The 22253-nt window shown below is 47.6% G+C and overlaps 1 protein-coding gene across 1 annotated transcript in view; it reads right to left on the reverse strand.

The window, feature by feature from the left end:
* ASIC2 (acid sensing ion channel subunit 2) overlaps positions 1-22253 on the reverse strand; it is a 295279-nt gene that overhangs the window by 190184 nt on the left and 82842 nt on the right. The gene's annotated exons all lie outside the window — the stretch shown is intronic.

Below are 22253 nucleotides of genomic sequence, written 5' to 3' on the forward strand. Positions count from 1 at the left end.
CCCACTCCTGGCACAGAGGAGGGCCTCCCACAGTACTTCCGCCTCTGAGGAAGGTGAGCTGAGGGCGGGGGTACCCATTCCCCGCTCCTTCTTAATTCTGCCCAATTAGAGAGAAGTGGCTCATCTGATTGGAGAAGGCAATGGCACCCCACTCCAGCGTTCTTGCCTGGAGAATCCCATGGACAGAGGAGCCTGGTGGGCTGCAGTCCATGGGACTGCACAGAGTTGGACACGCCTAAAGCGACTTAGCAGCAGCAGCAGCAGCAGGCTCATCTGATGGGCGGGGCCTCTTTCCTCTGAGCAGGACTTGTGCATGTTGGGAGTGGGCCATGGCCTCTGCCTGCCTTTGTTCTTTCTGGGAACCTGCCCTGCACCATAGGACTTGCTCCTATGTCCCCGGTCATGCAGGCTGAACCCCTTAGGGTGGGATTCAGACTGGGAGAGGCTTGATACTCTCCCTGCCTGTGTGGGGCCGACAGGGGTCGGTCTGGCTTTCATGATCTGCTCAACTGGCCAAGGCAGGTGTCAAGGTCTGAGTTAGTGTGGAGGGTTATTAGACCCCCATTTCAGCCTCAGGAAAGTCATGTTACCCCATCTGGCTCATGCCAGAGAGCCCTGCATTTGGGGAGGTATTATGAACATCTGCCTTGAATCAAGTTGGTATTTTATTGGCATTTGGCTGGTGATCCTTGTGTTGGTCAGACCTGGAGAGGAGACAGGATGAGATGTGGGTCCCCTCGCCTCTGAGAGCTAGGCTGGAAGGGCCCCTGTGTTCGGTTTCTCCTAAGTCTGGTAAGTGTCTGACATTTAGTTTCCTGAAATATCAATTCTTCCAGAAGGACTTAGCCTGTCACTTTTCTGGGCAGAGTCTACCTGTCCCTCCCTTGTCCAGCTCTGTTCTTCTTGACACCCGAAGGCTCAGCCCTTGTCCAGCCACTGAACCAATGAGAGGCCAGCCTGGCAGAGTGTGAGGCGTCCCTTCATGCCATCTGGGCAGGATGGGGTGGTCAGCGGCTGCCACCCCAGGGGTCAGCCAGAAATGCAGCCCATCATGGACATTCCCTGTGTGTACTGCCAGACACCAAGCACCTTCCTGGTGACAAGCACCAGCCCTGCCTTTGGGGAATCATCTCACCCACACAGCCCATGGATGTCAGATAAAGACTCTATCCAGACTCCGAGGGTGGTACCCATGGCCAAGGCCAGGCCAACAGGTACAGTTCATGCCCAGCACAGCTGGTTCAGAGCTGAGCGTATGATCCAAGTCAGGTGAATGATAGCCAGTGAAGCTCAGTTCTAGTGTGCACGGGTGTGTGTGTGAGCATGTGCACACGTGCCCGCTATTGGAGAAGAGGGCTTTCATTTCCATTGGGTATGAAGCTGGAAGGAGATAGAACTTCCTGCGGCCACTGTAAAGAGATTGTCTGGCCAAGAATAAAGCCAAAACAGAGGAAGCAGAGCCGGAATGCAGAGAGAGAAGCCTTATCCAGGTGACAGCATTGGATTCCTGGAATGAGCCATGCCTGAAGGCCAAACAATCTACCCAGATGGACTGGTCAGTTACATGACCCAAGAAGCATATATGACTGGAGTTTGCTCACTTGTAACCAAAGTATCATCACTGATTCAGAGCCTTCTGTCCCCACCGATCACGGTTTAGCAATCCCACTCTTCTTACCCTTGTTCTGTGGTGTCAGAAATTTTTTCTCTCCACCCTCAGTTAGCAGTGATCAACTCGAACCACTGCTGGGAATGGAGTCTAGCTCTCTGGACACGATGCTCAGCCAGGCCACCAATCTGGCGATTGGCCCCTCTCAACTGTCCCTTAAAAGTCTGGCCCCCAGTGTCCTTATATCACCTGATACTGAGAACAGCACAACCTACAAGCTCCTGCCTTGTGCCCCATGAAAATGCTGCCAGCCTGGATCAGCAGTTCCCAAAATATGTTCTGAGGAACACTGGTACCACTGGATGCTGTTTTTGGAGATTAAAAAAAAAAAAGTTTGCAATTAAAAAAAACAACAACAAAGCTCTGTGTTTTATTTATCTTGAGATGCACAAGTACATTTGCTTACTAAAGGTTCTGATAAGTACTGCATTAAAGAGAAGTACTTGACATATCATAAGTTAGCCTTTTGAAATATATTTGATTACTGAACACCTATGTTCTTGGTTGTAGGTGTAATACTTATAACATCCTGAAAATGTTGTAGGGAACCTTAACTAGAATTTTCAGAAGCCCTTGGACCTGATGCCTGTATAACTGGCTTCTTTCTGGAGGGGGCTAGCCATTCAGTCCTGATTGGGGCTTGACACCTTCATCCTGGACTGGTGATATTGACATTATTTCTTTCTACCTGATCCCCCAGAATGCTGCAGGGCTGGGGCCAGCTGGTCTGAGCTATTTCTGATCATAGCATGCCCGCAATGGTGGCAGGGGACAATTAGATTGGGCTGACAAGAGTCATTCTTTTCTGGGCCATGTGGACTCTCTGGTACTCCATTCTGAGACCACGGTTCAGATCTGGCACTGAGGGTGTCTGCAGTTACATGTAAACAGGGAGCTTAACTCTGAACTGTGATTGATGTTTCAAATCAAACGCTCTCGGGGTCAGGATGGTAGATGAGTTTACAGAAGTCAGGGCCAGTAATGAAACCCATCAGGGTCATAAAAATGCAGGATGGCCACAGGGGGCCCCAGGGAGACTCAAAGCTAGATGACAGGAAAAGAGCTACATTTTAGTATATCTTGCTCTCAAAACAGCAGCCTCCTACTTCCCAGGAAACGGAACTGCCTGCCAGGTATTGCCTCGTAAATCCTCATGACCTAAGGGGGTAGGAGGAGCCAGGGGGTCCAGGCAGGATTAGTCCTGAGATTGGGCAGAAGGAGGGCAGGGAGGAGTGAGGACCTACTATGCGCCAAGCCCTCTGCTAGCTGCTCTGCATTCATGATCCTTTTTAATCTTTGTAAAATTCAATCAGGTGGATACTGCTTATATGTTACTGGGGAGAAAACTAAGATCCAGAATATTGAAGCCTTTTGCTTAATGGAGACCCTGGGATTTGAATCCAGGTCTGACAGCCACCTAAACCTATCCCTGGAAGGGATTTCTCACTGGTGTCTTATGGTAGAGAGACATCTCAGACTTTGTGAGTCTGTCCCTTGAGTGGGGTTGTTTTCCCCTTTCTATCCTTTGACAGCCTCTCAGTTGTGAATCCCAATCAAGATAGAAATATGCTTCTATGGGTTCTGGTCTTTCTGATGGGGGAACATGAGCATCTGAGGAGATGTGAATAAATTGGATGCAGGGTGAAACTCCAAGGTGATCCAGATACCTCAAGATTGGAGAAGCTGCTTTCTTACTGATTCTAGGTAAGTTATTAGAGATGAGTAACACCAGACAGCCAGCAGGCTGGTCTGTCCCCTGGAAACATCTACATTTATTTATTTATATTTTGCCCATGCCACACAGCATGTGGGATCTTAGTTCCCTGGCCAGGTATCAAACCCCTGGCCCCCTGCAATGGAAGCAGTTAATCACTGGACCTCCAGAGAAGTCCTTGTTTATTTATTGGCATTATCCCCAAACAGTTATTCCAATGGGTGGTAAGTCAACAGCTCATTGGATTGGAAGCCAAGACATCAGGAATCCTGGTTCTGGCTCTGTTCCTCTCTTCCAGTACAACTCTCTCCCTCTGAGCCTCAGTTTCCTCACTGTAAACTGGGTTTAATCATGCCTTCCCTGCCCACTTCCCAGTGACAACAGATGAGAATCTGCAAATAAACTGGAACCAGGGGGAACCTCCAAGGTTATCCAGAGACCTTCAGGTTGAATCAACTCAGCTAGGATTTATTGAGCACTAACCACACACCAGGTACTCTACCTGATTTGAGGAGAGAGGCTTACAAAGGTGGATCACGTCAGCTTCCTGCTCTTAAGTGATTCATTTGATGCAAAGAGGACGAATGGAGGTGATGAACCAGGGTTTATATTTCAATGGTGTTCTAGTGCCTTCTCATTTACTACTTCACTTAAAAGCATATGATGGCTGTCTGAAGTAGGCAGAGCAAGTATTCTCATTTGACAGATGGAGGAAGCTAAGGTTATACAAAGTAAAGTGACTTGCAGAGTAGTGATAATAATATCTTAAGTCTGTGCCCACAATTCATTTGTACAGAGTACAAGTCATATGGGACTTGTCATCAAATCTTCAAAATATCCCTGAGTGGTAGAACTTAGCATTAGACAGATGTCAGAGATGAGAAAGATCTGTCTAATACTAAGTCCCACGAGAAAGGGCTTCCCCGGCGACTCAGCACCCACCTGCAATGCAGGAGTCACAGGTTCAATCCCTGGGTTGGGAAGATCCCCTGGAGGGATCATGGCAACCCACTCCAGTTTACTCACCTGGGAAATCCCATGGACAAAGGAGCCTGGTGGGCTATAGTCCATGGGGATGCAAAGAGTCGGACACAACTGCAGCAACTTAGCACGCACAGCACATAGATAAGAAAAGAGGCAGGGTCAGAATGTCAACTCCTGGAGAGAAAAAAGATACACCATCTTCACCTACATCTTCTCAGCTCCAAGCATGAAGTCTGGCAATGAAAGCAAACCAATAACCCAGTTAATGAATGGGCTGTGGGCTTGAATAGACATTTCTCCAATGACATACACATGGCCAACAGGCACGTTAAAAAATGCCCAATAGCATTAATTATTGGGAACATGCATATCAAAACCACAATGAGACAGCACCTCACAGCTCTCAGGATGGCTATTATCAACAAACCACAAGACAACCAGTGTTGGGGAGGACGTGGAGAAATTAGAACTCTTGTACACTCTTGGTGGATTGTAAAAGGGTGCAACTGCCATGGAAAGTATTTAGAGCTTTTTCAAAACATTTAGCATAGAACTACCATGGTGGTGGTTTAATCGCTCAGTCGTGTCCGACTCTTGCAGCCTCATGGACTGTAGCCCACCAGGCTCCTCTGTCCATGGGATTTTCCAGGCAAGAATACTGGAGTGGGTTGCCATTTCCTTCTCCAGGGGATCCTCCCAAGCCAGGAATCGAACCCGAGTCTCCCAAATTGCAGGCAGATTCTTTACCGACTGAGCTATGAGGGAAGAACTACCATACGATCCAACAACTTCACTTCTGGGTATTTATCTGAAAGAACGGAAATCAGGGTCTTAAACAGACATCTGCACTCCCATGTTTATAGCAGCATTATTCACACTGGCCAAGATGTGGACACAACCCAAGAGTCCATCAATCGACAGATGAATGAATAAAGAAGATGTGGTTTGTACATGCAACGGAATACTATTTTTCCTTTAAAAAGAAGGAAATGCTGCAATGGGAGACAGAATGGATGAACCTTGAGAATATTATGCTAAGTGAGGTCAGTCGAGTCACCAAAAGACAAGCACTGCTCTAGCAGTCAGATTCTGAGAATCAGAGTGGAATGGTGGGCTGAGGGGAGGGATGACATGGGGAGTTACCAATCGACAAGCATAAGTGTTCAGTCAAGCACGATGAGTAACTTCTAGAGATCGGCTGTAACAACACTGTACCTAGAGTCAACAATATTGATTATACGCTTAAAGGTTGTTAAGAGGGTCTCAGGGTCAGTGTTCTTCAAAACAATAAAATAGGGACTTACTTCCCCGCTGCTCCGTTGGCTAAGACTGTGTTCTCCCAACTCAAGGGGCCTGAGTTTGATCCCTGGTCAGGGAACTAGATCTCACATGCTGCAACTAAAGATCCGGCATGTCACAACTAAAAAGAAAATAAAGAAAAGAAATAAAGAAAAAAAAAACAATGAAGATGGAAGATCCTGCATGCCATAGCCGAGACCTGGCACAGCCAAATAAAGAAATATTAATAAAAATAAATAAATATAACAAGTACTTAGAAAAGGTGCTTTCAGTGCCCTGACCGCATCCCCTTGCACTTAATGATTTTAATGTGGGATGTCCCAATTTTCACCTACCAGCACCTGCATTTCTTTGCCTGCGGGAGAAAGCTCTGATGGCAGGAGCCCTCTTTGCCCACCCGTAGGGCCACCCTGAAGCGCCAGAAGATCAATGCTTCCTGGCAGCCACACCAACCAGCACGGCAGGAGTCAACACCTGCATACCTGCCCTCCCTCACCCTTCAGGTGGGATGACTCCCAGAGTTCCCTGTAGGACTAAGGTCCAAGTGCCCATAGTGCTAACTTGCTTAATAATGCACTTGTGTTCATTACTCTCCTTCCCTGTCTCGCTTTCAGCTTCCCTAGCAGTGTTTCCTGGATTATCTCCCAAATAAACGATGTATCCTGATTTCAGGGTCTGCTGCTAGGGGAAGTGGACTAAGAGACGGGTTCAGTAACAGTTTACGGAGTGAGTGAACGGAGAAGTGAGAGGCTGTGTCCACCCGTGCCCCCTACCTAGGAAGGTCAAGGGAAGGGGGGCCGTTGCTCGGGCCTTGATGTGTTTGTTTCATGGAGACTGAGGTGGGCTTGGGAGGGACCTGCATCATGCCTGCTGTGATGGTGAAAAAAAGCAGAGAAAACATGCTAAGAATCTTATGCTGGAGAAAACATGCCTTCACCTTGCCAAGGTTGGGGTCAGGAACGTGATTCCCAAGCTGTGTGGTCAGTGTATCAGGAGCACAGGATGCCTGCACTTCGGTCCCCTCCCTGGGTGCCCCGTTCTCAGTCCCAGCTCCTTACTCAGGCCCGACAGCCTCCCCATCCCAGACCCCTTGGTCTCATTTGGGGGCTCGAGCTATACCCTCTGTGTCCTCAACACATGGAGTTCATCTCTCCCTCGGGGCACCTCTATTCTTCCTGGCTCATTGCCTGGAATGATCATTCCCCCAGAGCTTGGCCTGACTCATATTTTCCTTTTCCTTTGGATTTCAGCTTAAAAGTGACCTCCTTAGAGAGGCCTTTTCTGACCAATCAACTTAGTTACTCCTTATCACATCACCTTGTTCTAGTTTCATAAAATCTGTACCTGTGGAATATTTCATCATCATCATCATTATTATTAAACCTGTTCTCTTTATAAAGTATAGGTTCTAGGAGAGAACTGGTTTATTTTGTTCACTGATGCAACCTCAGTACTTGGAAGAGAGCCTGGTCATAGAAGATGTTCAATAAATACTTGTGAATGAATGAAAGAATGAATGAATGATGAAGTAGGGAGAGGATGGCAGTGGGCAGAGGTCTGTAAGAATTCTGGAGTGTGAGGGCTAGTGCCTTTGGCTGAAGGAATGCCCTGGTTAATATTAATTTGGACCAACTGGCTGTCTTTAAGGGTATGTAAGCTGGAGGGAAGGGTGATGTGAATGGCCTAGGATCACTCAGGCAGGTGTAGGAGGGTCAGAGCCTGAACCTTGGGTCCTGCCCACAAAGCCTAGGCTTTTGACCTCAACTACCATCTTGTAGGGACTCCCCAGGTGGCTCAGTGGCAAAGGATCCAACTGCCAAGGAGGAGACTTGGGTTCAGTCCTGGGGTTGGGAAGATCCCCTGGAGAAGGGATTGCAACCCACTCCAGTATCCTTGCCTGGGAAATCCCATGGACAGAGGAGATTGGTGGGGCTACAGTCCACAGGGTTGCAAAGAATCAGACATGACTTAGAGACTAAAGAACAAACATCGTCTAAGGGTCACCCCATGCACCCGAAACAAGACTTCCTGACCACATAGCCCAGTCTCCTACCATGGCACAGGTATTATTCTTGTTACTGTGATACTTAAAACTTTATTTAGAAATTGTCCCAGCTTCATCTCTTTTTTGGCTGCACTGCTCAGGATTCAAGATCCTATTTCCCCAGCCAGGGATCGAACCCATGCCCCCTGCATTGGGAGCAGAGTTTCAACCACAGGACCACCAGAGAAGTCCCTACCCAGTTTTATCTTTTGTTGGTTTATGAGCAAATATAAAGGTCAACCATACAAGTAATTTGCCCTTGAAAACATGTCACATTAAAAAGACGCCCACCTTCATTCCCAACCCTGCAAAGCTTCTAGACCATGGTTTTTCCACCCCCTCACTTCTGACATTTTGAGTCGGACAATTCTTTGCTGCGGGGATCTGTCCTGTGCATTTTAGGAGGTTTTGCAGCTTCCCTGGCCTCTGTCCACTTGATGCCAACAGCACCCCACCCCCCAGTTATGACAATCAAAAATATTTCCAGACACCAACCCTGGGGACAAAACTGCCCCCACTTAAGAACCATTCTCCTGAGCTAGAGGAAGGCAGGTACTATGTCTCTTTTGCTTATGATTGTGCCCCCAGGGCATGGCCCAAGTTAAGTGCCCAATAAAGATTTGTTGGAAGAAAAGACGGATACCTGAGTGACTAAGTGGATGAAGCAAGCAAACATTAGTCACTTAGTCAGGTCTGACTCTTTGTGACCCCATGGACTTTACTCCAACAGGCTCCTCTGTCCATGGAATTCTCCAGGCAAGAATACTGGAATGCGTTGCCATTTCCTACTCCAGGGGATCTCCGTGACCCAGGAATTAAACATGGGTCTTGTGCATTGTACACAGATTCTTTACCATGTGAGCCACCAGGGAAGCCCTGACTAAATGAATGAAGGAATGCAAAGCTCCAGCCAGTGTCCTTGGACTGAGCCTGCTGAATCACCCCATCTCAGCAGCTCCTCTCTTGCCCATCTTCTTGACATCATGTCCAGCAGCCTCACTGACCCATCAGTGCTAGCCACTGGCACAGTTGCTCCATCTGGTTCCCTATAAACTATCGTAGGCAGCAGCTCCCAACTTGGTCTGTCTCAGACTTGTGCACAGAATCCAGAAACCAACAACCCTCCAGTGAAACAGGGAAAGGGTGCAGAACTCGGAAGCGTCTGCAACAGATGCCCCCACCAACTGGGGGGTCATTCACACCTACTGGGAGCCAAACCGAGATGCTACAGCAGAGGAAGTTACTGATAAATATGTCCCCCATATTTCTCCATCTCACAGACACCAGAGAAGCAGACATCCATCAGGGAACATTACACTGAATAATGAAGCAACTGCACTCACATCCCAAATAAGAAAATGGGAGGCTTCTATTAGACTTTAAGCTGCTCAGATTCACTCAGCCTCTGCTAATGAAAATATGAGCGGCATCCAAGGCTAAACCTGCTCCCTCATGTGGGCTGGTGAATATCTTAATATCTCCAGATTCCTTTCAGCCTTCTAAATTGTGTGCATTGCTTCTGACATTTACGAGTTATCTATGATGCCTGCAAGATTAAGCCACCACGAAAACTTCTCCATCTGCCCTCTTATTTCCACACCCCCTCCCCAACCCAGGCTGAGCTAGAATCTCTTAGACTGTTAAAGCTTATCCCATATGGGTGAGATTGGAGGCCAGCTGCAGACCTTTTAGGGCACAGTTCCCTCCCCATGGCTATTTTGCATGGCACATGCTGGGAGATTTCATTTCAAGTCCTGGCTGAGTGAGAACCTTCTGAGTCCCAGCAATCTTGAGGGGTAGACAGCAAGGAATGAGAGCTGGTTCTGCTGTCCCAGGAAAGGCTTCAGCATTTATTGAGCACCTCCTGTGTGCTCTGTATATACCCTTACAGTAACTCCTCCAAAGAACACAGGGTGTGAATTGGTCTCTGCAGCCATGGAGCCCCCTTCCCCTGGCTGTCCTCCTAGCCCAACTGGAAACATTTAATTTACACCCCTCTCCCATAAAGAAGGCTGAGTATCAAAAAATTGATGCTTTCCAATTGTGGTTCTGGGGAAGATTCTTGAGAGTTCCTTGGACAGGAAGGAGATCAAACCAGTCAACCCTAAAGGAAATCAACCCTAAATATTCATGGGAAAGACTGATGCTGAAGCTCCAATACTTTGGTCACCTGATGTGAAGAGCCAGTCCCTGATACTGGAAAAGATTGAAGGCAGAAGGAAAAGGGGGTAGCAGAGGATGAGATGGTTAGATAGCACCACTGACTCAATAAACATGAATTTGAGCAAACTCCGGGAGATCATGGAGGACAGAGGAGCCTCGTGTGCTGCAGTTCATGGGGTTGGACAAAGAGTTGGACATGACTGAGTGACTGAACAACAACAACAGCCCTTGCCTCCAGAAGCTTCTAGCTCTGGGGTTTGGCTACTTTCAGGAGGCTGAGCAAACTAGGAAAGGAAGGATTCTGCCTGTGGTGTGTATGGGTATGCACCCAACCCTTGACATGTCTATACATGGGGTGAGTGGTGTGTGAGTATGTGTGTGTACATCCCAAGGAACGAAGGTGAACACACCCGTGTATGCACTGAAAACATGCCTCAGTGTGTCCACGTGTGTATGCATGAGTCCCTGGGTGCCCGTGGTGGGGGCTCTAACTGCATTTTTGGTTTCCTTGCTCCAGGGGTCCCACGATGCCCAAGGGGCCACCTGCCCCCAGAATCCTGCATGCTGACTCGGCCAGATGGCGGGGCCTTGGTCTGCTTGTTCACAGGACAGTAAAAGCACTTCTGTCATCCTAAAGGTTTTTCTGATTGAAGTTGTTAAAAAAACAAGAAAGAAAGAAAGAAAGAAAGAAAAACCCTTGTGAAACCCTCGTTTCATATTTGAGAAACACATGTGCTTTAAGTCACAGAGCTACGAGGGGGATTTGACCAAAGCCAGTGTCTTTCCAAAGCCAGATGGCTGGGAAGATGGACATTTAGTGACTGAGCTGTACACGGGGCAGGATGAGAACCGTGCCAAATAAAGACATGAGGTGCCCCGCTGGGAAGCAGAGGAAGACAGGGTTAAATCGCATGAAGGATTTAATGGGTCCAGGTTTGAAGAACAAAGACAGTTTTGATTGGGTGGAAAATGAGACGTTCCCAGGGCTGAAATGTATGCAAAAGCACAGAACTGCACGGCCCTTCCGTGGAGCTAGGGTGTGTGAAGAGCTACTAACAGAGGGATGAGGGTGCATGTGGTACAGCTGTGTGCTGAGACCAGTCCGCACAAGCTCAAGAGAGCTGACCCTCTCATCCTGCCCACCTAGGTGCTCAGTGAGGTCAGGTTAGCAGCTTGAAATCAGCCATGGGAACATTCACACCAGGGACATGGACAGAGGATGTTCCCCCCGGAAGTCACTTGTGAAACATTCACTAGTACACACTGAGAATTGGGGAGCATTACCTCTAAGGTGACTCCAGAAACCCACATGTCAAAAATCAGCAAGTTGGTGATGCTATGGATGAAGATGCTCCAGGAAGGTGACGCTAGTGGCTGGAAATTCAGATCTCTCTCGTTTAGAAACCCAGAGGTGCCTGCTTCCCTCCCCACTCCTTTCCCAGGCAAAATGGAAATGCCTCATCTAAAGGGAAGTAAACATCCCTTTATAATATGTATAAAACCAATAACTAATGAGAACCTACTGTATAGCTCGGGGAACTCTACTCAGTGCCCTGTGGTGACCTAAATGGGAAGGAAATCTCAGAAAGAAGGGATATACGTATATGCACGTGGAGAAGGAAATTGCAACCCACTCCAGTATTCTTGCATGAAAATCCTATGGGCAGGGGAGCCTGGAGGGCTATAGTCCATGGGGTCTCAAGCAGTCAGACACGACTGAAGCGACTGAGCACATACACGTAGCTGATTCACTGCTATACACAAAGAAACGAACACAACATTGTAAAGCAACCATACTCTAATAAAAATTAATTAAAAAATAAATAAAAATTCAAAACCACACAAAACAACAGCAAAAATATCCCATTAAATGAAAAAAAAAATCAAAGTGAAGATCTGACCTGCTGGAGTTTCTGAGCAGGGAATCAGGCAGAGCACGCAGTTCCTCCCGTTTACCACCTATATTACATTATCCCAAAGTCACTGATTCAGAATTCTCTTACCATAGATCAGGTCTTTGGCCCTTCCATTACTAGCTAATCCAAATGGACATGGTGCAAACTTAATTTTGAGGATAATAGAGGCCCCATCCATTTGCACGATCCGCTGGCTCTCGCATCCTTAAAGCATTTGCTGACTCCTTCAAATCAGGAAGGCTGTGCCAGCTCAACAGACCCTCCTTCTGAGAGAGGAGAAGCAGAGTTCTAGGATCTCCTGAAATCTCTGGCTGCCTACACTGAATACCTATACGACACCTGTTGGGCTTCCCAAGTGGCATCAGTGGTAGAGAATCCGCCTGCCAATGCAGGAGACGCAAGAGATGTGGGCTCGATCCCTGGGTTGGGAAGATCTCCTGGAGCAGGAAATGGCAACCCTCTCTAGTATTCCTGCCTAGGAAATCCCATGGACAGAGGAACCTGGTGGGCTACGGTCCACGGGGTTGCAAGGAGACGGGCACAACTGAGCAGGCAGACATACAAGGCACCTGCCACAGTGCTGGGTGTTTAATGCTGGGTGCTTGGTTCCTGGTCCTCATCACAGCCCCGAAAGGCAGGTAACATGACTTCCATTTTTTATAACAGGAAACAGGATTCCTAGGAAGGATGAAAAAATAGGGCCCAGGTCATGCGTTAGCAAGTGTCAGAGTTCAAATATGAGCCCGTGCTTGTCTGTCAGCTCAGATTCTGTTTTGTTTGTCTTTTAAAACAGTTTTCCTAACTGGATGTAATTTTTATACTTAATCAGCAATTCAGGGTCATTTCAGTTATTTTTATTTATTTATTTTCTGGCCAGGCTGTGCTGCATGTGGGCTCTTAGTTTCTTGATCAGGGATTGAAAATGACACCATCCCCTGTCCACTGCATTGGAAGTTTGGAGTCTTAACCACTGGACCACCAGGGAAGTCCCAAGGCTCAATTTCTTAAATACTCCTTATTGCTGTTTATAGTAAGCTGAACAATGTACCCCCCCCCTTAATTTATCCACCCTGTGACTATTTCCGTATACGATGCAAAGAACTTGGCAGGTGCAATTAAGTTAAGGTTCTTGAAAGTGAAACTGAAATTAGCTCAGTCATGTCTGACTCTTTGCGACTTCATGGACTACACAGTCCATGGAACTCTCCAGGCCAGAATATTGGAGTGGGTAGCCTATCCCTTCTCCAGTGGATCTTCCTGACCCAGGTATCGAACAGGGGTCTCCTGCATTGCAGACATGTTCTTTACCAACTGAGTTATTAGGGAAGCCCCAAGGTTCTTGAGGTGAGGAGATTATCCTGGATTATCTAGAAAACTCAACGGAATCCCAAGGGTCCTTAGAAAAAGAGAGCAGAGGAAGATCTTACCACAGAAGAAGGCAATGTGATAGTGGAGACGGAGATCAGAGTGATGCGGCCACAAGCCAAGGATACCAGCAGCCACCAAAGCTGGGACCGGCACAGAATCACTCTCCCCTGGAGCTTCCAGAAAGAACCAGCTCCCCCAACACCTTGATCTTAATTCTATAATATAGACTCATTTTGAACTTTCAACCTCCAGAACTGCAAGCCAATTTGTTTCAGCTATCTTAAGGCACTATTTGCAGTGATTTGTTACAGCAGCAATAAGAACCTTATACTGCCCAAAGCAGGAGGAAGAGAATGGGGCAGAGATGACAACAGAAGGAAGGCACAGGGTGAGGCTGGACCTCCAGCTGTCCTTGGCTTTCTCTAAGCATAGGATTTGAACAGAAGGGCCCTGCTCCCTTCCTGTCATCCCACCCCTCTTAGCCACACTGACCTCAATCTGAACCAAAGCAATTGGTAATTAAGATAAGCCTTCCTTGACCTCCCTCACAGGGGAAGGGAAGGAGACAGCTGGTTGACAGAGGACAGCACCCTGGGCTTGGGTCCTGGGTTCTGCTTCAGTCTGCCAGCCCCCTCACTATGTGATCTTGGGCGAAGTGTATTATTTCTCTGAACTTCTAAGATGCTTCCACTTCTCTGATCCAGCTCTAAGATTCTTCTAAGGATGAAGCAAACTAATTTGTATAAGCTCAGAATGGGTAGAATGTTGAGCCCCCCAAAGGAGTATCTGAAACATCGTCCCTGCAGCTCCGTCCTATTCATCTTGTATGCAAACAGGGTGCCGATGCTCTGGGTGGAGGCCTCCCAAAGCTGCAGGCTGGGGAACGGACCCTCAGGGAGATGCTCTAGTGCATATTAATTTGGGAAGATGTCTCTGGCTGCCATGGCCAGAGGGTGGGCACAGATTGGTCCTATGAACCAAAGGGAGGGGAAAAAAAAACCCTTCTTGTAAAGATCAGAAGCACCTCCTGGAAGTCTGCAAATAAATGAAATGTGCCCAGCATCAGCTGAGCTGGCAGGGATGAGAGGAGTGGCGGTCTGGGGGCTGAGAAGGGAATGCTGGTGGTCCAGGAGAAAGCGTGCTATATCTGCCCACAGTGGTGGGTTTCTAGCTGATGAGTCCTGCCCAACTCTTTTGTGACCCCACGGACCATGTAGCCTGCCAGGCTCCTCTGTCCATGGGATTTTCCAGGTAAGAATACAGGAGTGGATTGCAATTTCCATCTCTAGGGGATCTTCCTGACCCAGGGATCGAACCTGAGAACTGAGTGGTGGAGTCCTAATGAGGTTATTCTTTTAGCCATAGAAGGCTGGGTCTGGTCATGTGGTGAAATTGGGCCTGGGAGTAGAGCTTAGTGGGATACTGCATGGCTTAACTGAGAATCGTGACCCATGTTTCTAAAAGCCAAGCCCTAATGCAAGTCCCGCCACCATCCTTTTTGGGGATTTTGAGTGTCTTAACTTTCAATCTCAGCTTCCTGATCTGCCAAGTGGGTGAGGGATAAAGAGCTCTTTGGAGTCCCTGCTTCATCCCTGGCAGGCCAGATTTCCTAGCTGCCAAGCTCTTGGAGGCTTGGTTTATTCAGCTGGAAAATGGGGTTTCTTATCAGAGCACTGATGGATGAGATATTAAATGGTACAGGCCCTGGAGTGCCGACTTCCTCCCTGCCCCCGCAGGCTCTCTCACAGGTCGAGAGGAGAACGAGACACAGCAGGACACCAGATGTGTGTGTGTGTGTGTGTGTGTGTGCACGCGTGCGCGTGCTGCGGTTCCTTCTGTGGGTGGCTGGATCTATGCAGCAGGGTGAAGGGTGCCTGCCTCCTTGTCCCCAACCAGTTGCTGTTCTCCCATATTCCGAGCAAAACTCCTGTCTACCTCTCAATCCCTAAGTAAGCATGATATGCACAAAGGGTGGGGCTTAAATGACCAAAGGTCTGTGGCAACCCACTCCAGAATTCTTGCCTGGAAAATCCCATGGACAGAGGAGCCTCATGGGTTATAGTCCATGGGCTTGCAAAGAGTTGGACACGACTGAGCACGCACACACACACCTGCTCTCTAAGCTCTGGAGCATCCCTGGCTCCCGTCCGAGGCCTCCATTATCAGCTCCAGGTTTTCAGAAAGTTAACAGGATAGGGGGCCAGGAAGTTCCATCTCATGGAGTCCCCCACCTCTTATCCGCACCCTGGCTGACTCTTCCCTGTGATGCAACCCTTTCTCAGGCAAGAAGTACAACAGTGAGCCGCTGGCTGAGGGCTGCCTTCCCAAGAGATTGCCTTGTGAGGCTGACTTTCCAGTGGAGGGGATCTGCTTGCCTTAGGGGCTGGCAGAAGGATGGGGGCGGGTGTGTGTGCCAGGTCTCCCAGTGACAGGTCCATCATCTACCTCTTTCTCTCTGAGTTGGTCATGTCTGGAGAACACACCCATTTTCCTCCAATCTCAAAGCCTAAACCAAGACTCTTCAAACCTTAATGTGCTTATGAATTACTTGGGGATCTTGTTAAAATGCAGATTCTGCTGGAATGGGTCTGGGTCAGAGCCCAAGGCTCTGCATTTCTTGAAAGTTCCCCAGTGGTACTGAGAATTTTGGTACTGCTGATATCCAAGCAGCAGGAGCCCTGAAGGATCATCGGAGGCAATGACAAAGAGCTCGAGGCTCAAAAAGAGGGAGAAGGGAATTAAATGGGAGCTGTGAGCTGGGGACTGTGTGAGGTGGTTGAAAGTTGCTCCCTGTGCAATCCTTACATCAAGTTAGTAAAGTTAAGTGTTAGTATCCTAATTTCACAGAAGGGGAAACAGAAGGTCAGGGAGCTATAGACACACGCCCAGAGGCACAAAGCTGGCAAAAACAGGCTGGGATGGAGTTCGTATGTTCATCCTCTCTCTTTCTTTACTAAGATGCTTCCCTATAAATAAAGATGAAGCCCTTTTGCAACTCACCAATGGAAACACCTCTCACAAATAAACATATGGAAAACACTTGGTCTCATTCTGCATCCAATAAATACAAAGCAAAACGGTGTGAAATGATTTCTCACTGGTCAAAACAGAAGAGACGGTTTCAGTGGCTCAGTGGTAAAGAATCTACCTACCAATGCAGGAGACACAGGTTTGATCCCTGGTCTGGGAAGATCCCACAGGCTGGGGAGCAACTAAGCCCATGAACCCCAACTAAGCCTGTGCTCTAAAGCCTGGGAATGGCAACTACTACACCCATAACTACTGAAGCCCGTGTGCCTTAGAGCCCGTGCTCTGCAACGAGAGAAGCCACTGTAATGAGAAGCCTGAGCACCGCAACTAGAGAGCAGCCCCCACTCGCTGCAACTAGAGAAAAGCCCGTGCAGCAGCAAAGACGTAGCACAGCCAAAAACACACAAATAAATAATAATAATAAAAGAACAGGCATTTTAAAATAAGGATTGCAGGTGGGGCAAGGTGTGTGTGGTAGATGGGGATTCTCATACACTTCTCGGGGGAATGACTGATTGGAAAACCAGTAGCAACATTTATCACGAGCCTTAGAAATGTTCCTAGAGTTTGACGCAGTCACTCTGCTTCCGGAAATGTGTTCTAACCACGTCTTGAAATATGTCTGTCCCAGCATCATTCAGGATAAGGAAATAGTAGAAATCATTTAAACATCTAACAGGAGAGGAATGAGATGTAATTACAAAATTCCACGCAATGGAATTTTATGTAGCCACTGAATGATGTGTATGTAACACCACGAAAATACTAATGTCATAAAGGAGAAAAGCAGTTTGCAAAATGATACATAGGGAATAATCCTGAATTTATAGTTAAAAAATTCCCTTATACCTATACCGATGAAAAAGACTGAAAGGAAGGAAACCAATTTATTAGTCTGAGTTGTGGAACTATGGGTAGTGATTTTTTAATGTATTTTCCAAAATGTTTCTCAGGAGTTGACTTTTATAGTGATTTTGTAAAAATGTCCTTTCAATGAGCATAGGTCCTTTGCTCTTAATCCAACTTAAAAGTCAAATGCACACAAAAGGCTTTATAAATTATTCTTTATTTTCTCATTGACTCACATGATGATTTCAGAGACAAAGTGAACTTTACTTTTGATTGATCATTGATTGGTAGCAGCTTTGGGTTCTCTGTCCCAGCTCCTATGGTTAAATATATCAGGGATAAAATATGCCAGGGATTCCCTAGTGGCTCAATGGTAAAGAATCCGCCTGTCAATGCAGGAGATATGGGTTTGATCCCTGGTTTTGGAAGATTCTACATGTTGTGGAGCAACTAAGCCCACGCACCACAACAATTGAGCCTGTGCTCTAGAGCCTGAGAACCACAGCTACTGAGCCTGAGCACCCTAGAGCCCCAGGGCCAGTGCTCCACAGCAAGAGAAGCCACCACAAAGAGAGGTCTGTTCACTGCAGTAAGTCCGTCCACCGCAAAGTCTGTCCACTGCAATGAGAAGTCCGTGTACCACAACTACAGAATAGCCCCTACTCACCGCAACTAGAGAAAAGCCCACATGCAACAACAAAAGCCCAGCACAGCCAAAAATAAATAAATAAATAAATAAAATTATATGAAAAAATGTCACAATGTCTAAACAAGCACTCAAAAGTCATCATGAGAGTGATACGTTAAGAGGATCTTGTGAGTGATCACTCATTCATTCAACAGACTGGGCTTTATGGAGGCTGAGGAGAGGAGCCTGGGTATAGTCCATGGGGTTGCAGAGTCTTTTCTCTAGTTGCGGTGAGTAGGGGCTACTCTGCAGTTGTGGTGCACGGACTTATCATTGCGGCGGACAGACTTTGCGGTGGACAGACTTCTCATTGCAGTGGCTTCTCATTGCGGTGGCTTCTCTTGCTGTGGACATGACTGAAGCGACTTAGCATGCACTCAGGCAAACTGTCACCTCAGCATCCATGGGTTTCCCAGGTGCCGCTAATGGTAAAGAACCCACCTGCCAATGCAGGAGACATAAGAGATGCGGGTTTGATCTCTGGGTTGGGAAAATACTCTGAAGAAGGAAATGGCAACCCACTCCAGTATTCTTGCCTGGAAAAATCCCATGGGCCAGGAACACGGCGGGCATAGGATCACAAAGAGTCGGACAGGATGGAAAGCAACTTAGCAGTAGCACTGGAAGGCGAGAGGAACAGATCAATTCTGACAGTCCAGAGAGCACAGAACTTCAGGGTCGAGTAGCGTGGGGTGTGCTGGAGACAAGGTGGAAGGGACCCCTTCTGCTGGAGACAGCCTAACTGGAGAGAAATGTTCGATAAGGAAGGGACAAGATGGAGCTCTAAGCAGTGTTTGCAAAGACTCTAAGGGGAAACATGGAGAGCATGGTAGGTTCAAGGAGCCGCCCCAGTCTGGTCTGACCCAAGGGTGGCATGTCTAGGGAGGAAGAGATGAGTTGAGAACAGCTGAGATCTTCACAGGCTGCAGATGTCATGCTGAAGGGTTTGGATTTTATTGAAAAGGTGATGGAGAGCCCCAGGAGGGTTTCAAAGAGGGGGAAACATCATGACCAGACTGGAGATTAACAACGACCACTCTGGGTCCACAATGGAGGCGAGATGGCAGATGGTTTATCCCAGGAGAGTGTTTGGGTGTGTTAAGAACTAGCCCAGGATGTTTGGAATAGATTAGGTGAGAAACAGCGGAGGGAGCAGGACAGATAGAAGGGGCACTTAGGCAGTAAATCAACAACTACAGGCCTTGCAAATTAATTGGATGTGGAGAGTTAAGGAGAGGGAGGAACTTCCAGGTTTCTGGGAGTTCAGAATCTTCTGAGTTGACTGTCAGAATATTTATAATTGTTGATTTATGTATTTTTGCAGGCTTTAATTTCAGGGTACATTAAAAGGTAATTTGATTGAACAAAATATCATTTAGAGAAGACTCTTCAGGGATACATACTGCTGTTGAAAACATAGTTGCATCCACAGACCAAAGGCCCATATCTTATCCACACGCCCTGGAAAGATGCAAGGGCCAGCTCCTTTCTAGCGGCTCTGGAAAGTCCTCGGCTGGCACTGAGATGCTTCACATTGAGGAGCAGAGTCAGGACGCTGGCTGGCTGGTGGAGAACTGCTCCTATATACCTGCCCTGGTGGCTCAGAAAGTAAAGAATCCACCTGCAATGCAGGAGACCCAGGTTCGATCCCTGGCTCAGGAAGATGCCCTGGAGAAGGGAATGACTATCCAGTTCATTGTCCTTGCCTGGAGAATTCCATGGACAGAGAGCCTAGAGGGTTACAGTCCATAAGGCCCTGTTGCACCGAGCCTCAGGTGGCTCCCCCAAATCGAGGCAAGGTATGGGGGTGGAAAGTGAGAGGGTTACAAGAGTACATTGGTTTGGTCACCTTCTTTCTGCAGGTGACCTTTCCTCCTTGCAAAGCAGAAAGGAATCACAATTTTGTGATTTGCTCTGATGCATCTGTGAACGGCATCACACACAAACGCATATACATGTTAGAGAAGAGTCTTGGCAGGATTGAGCCGACTACTTTCCGTTGTGATGCTTACTAGGGCTGAGCCATCCCCAGACCTGAGTCTTTGGCTCCAGGGTGCTTGCCCTTTCCTGTTTGTCTTGTGGAACCCGTTTAAACATTCTGTATCTACCGCTCCCCCAAAGCACTTTTGTTTTTGTTGTTTGTTTTTTTCCCCAAAGCACTTTGAAACCCACAGTTTGGTGAAGTGGAAAGAGCCCAGACTCTAATTGCAGACAAGAGCTGTTTGGAATGCAGGGTCTCTCCCTTCCAGGGGAGGCGGTTCCTTCTCTTTGACCCTCAGGTTTCTTCTCTGTACAACAGCCTCACCTTGTCAGCTTGCCTTGTGGATTGAGTAAGACGAACTCAGACAGTGGATCGAGTAAGACGAACCCAAAGTGCTTGGCACGAGGTGGGCACTCAGTGCTTGTTTCAGAGCTGGGAGGGACAGCCCATGGCCTACGGGTGTGACGAGTTACAGCCTCCTTTCTGTATCGTGGGGCTTCCCTGGTGGCTCAGACAGTAAAGAATCTGCCTGCAGCGCAGGAGACTCAGGTTTGATCTCTGGGTTGAGAAGATCCCCTGGAGAAGGGAATGGCTACCCACTGCAGTACTCTTGCCTGGAGAATTCCATGGACAGAGGAGCCTGGCAGGCTACAGTCGATGGGGTCACAAAGAATCTGATGTGACTGAGTGACTAACACTCTGTATCTTGGGAGAAGGGACATGTGAGACAGGTCTAATGTGACATGCTGTGCACAGGGGCCCTCATGGGATAAACTTAGCCCAGGGATATCCCTGTATAATACAGTAATTTCTGCAGTGAAATCTTCTGTAATGATAAAGACAAAGTCCTCTTTACTAACTAGTGCAACTCAACTGTCTATGCTTAAAATAAATTAGCCATGCTGTTGACTCTGGCCCAGAACCACGTGGGGCTGTGCCCCAGTCTGCCCTACAGCACCGCAAGGCTGTCTCAAGTGTGGTTTGTGCCAAATTCCTGGGAATCCGGGATCCTAGCTGGGGCTGGACTGAAAGGTGGCTTTCCTGGTGCTGAAAGCCAGGCTCGGTCTGGGGTGCAGAGAACTGGCTCCTTACCCCTGCTCCCCAACTACTTGCTCATGACCTTGGGAAAGACACAGACCCCTGTATTCAGCCCAGAGCCTGTGTTCTCTGCTTTGTTGCATCGTTAGGGTCCAGTCCAGTGGCTGGCACAGTGGGGGCCTCAGAGTCCCCTGGGTGAAGGAATTAAGGAATCAGAGACTCTGCCTCACCTTCCCGAAGACTTGGATACTAATTCCAGGCTGGAAGAATTGTATCAGGGCTACTGAATATAAAATGCCAAGTACTGTGCCTGGGGCACGGTGGACGCTCTTACGTTATTATTCTTATCATGAGTATTAGTTGAGCCGTACCTCTGGGCTCAACTGCTGCTTTCACTGAAGGCTGGCAGTGAACCTCAAACACAGTGGGTGTTCAATCTATGATAGAATATTTCTTTTTAATATAAATCTATTTATTTTAATTGGAGGCTAATTACTTTACAATATTGTATTGGTTTCACCATACATCAACTTGAATCTGCCATGGAGAAGATTTTTTTTTTAAAGAAACATTTTAGTAAAAAAAATTTTTTTTAAGACCTATTTTTATTTTATTTATCTTTGTAAAAAATGTTTTTTGGCCAAATGGCATTTGAGATCTTAGCTCCCCAACCAAGGACCAAACCCACACCCCTTGCGTTGGAAGGAGAAGTCCCAAGCCCTGGACTGCCAGGGAAGTCCCTTCTTATCATGAATATTTGTTGAGTTTTGCCTCTGGGCTCAACTGTCACTTCCACCAAATCTGTCAGCAAGCCTCACACATAGTAGGTGTTCAGTCAATGATGGAGGATTTTGTTTTTAAAGAAACATTTTAGTTTTATAATTTTCAAAAACTTTTTGGCCACGTGGCATGTAGGATCTTTGTTCCCCAAGCAGGGATTGAACCCACACCCTCCTGCACTGGAAGTTTGGCGTCTTAACCACTGGACTGCTAGGAAAGTCCCAAATGATGGAGGATTTTTAAACCTGTTTTTCCCCTTTGCTTCCACTGTGGACTGTGACTCTGATCCAGTTGCTCAGAGTATCTCTCCTCCCCCACTCCCTCCCTCCCCTCCCCTTCTCACCACTCCAGGGGCCACAGGGATGAATTGGGGAGGGGGAAGGGGGGAGGGCTACTGTACTGGATCATTCAGGACCCCACACACCTATTTTCCAATCCCGCCCTTGGAGGGAGAACCAAACCAGGCCCCAGGAAGTATTTTCGGTATTTTCCCCAGCTATTCTCATCGCTAACATTTTGAAGTGGGTGGTTCGAGCTGGTGATTTTCCTTTCTTTTGTGCAAACGAGACCAGAATAAACAGCGTAGGGTGAGTCACTTCAGCTCTTCAATTACTTAAAAACGCAAGGGCCTGATGAAGCTTAGAATGTCACCTTCTTCAGAAAAGCCAGAGCAGATGGGAAACACTCCATATTCTGAGTAGTCTCTGCCTTCCTGGCAGAGGAGACCGGC

This window comes from Bos grunniens, chromosome 19 (genome assembly GCF_055505025.1).
Source record: "Bos grunniens cultivar Pamir isolate PY7600 chromosome 19, Bosgru_T2T1.0, whole genome shotgun sequence".
Lineage (NCBI taxonomy): Eukaryota > Metazoa > Chordata > Mammalia > Artiodactyla > Bovidae > Bos > Bos grunniens.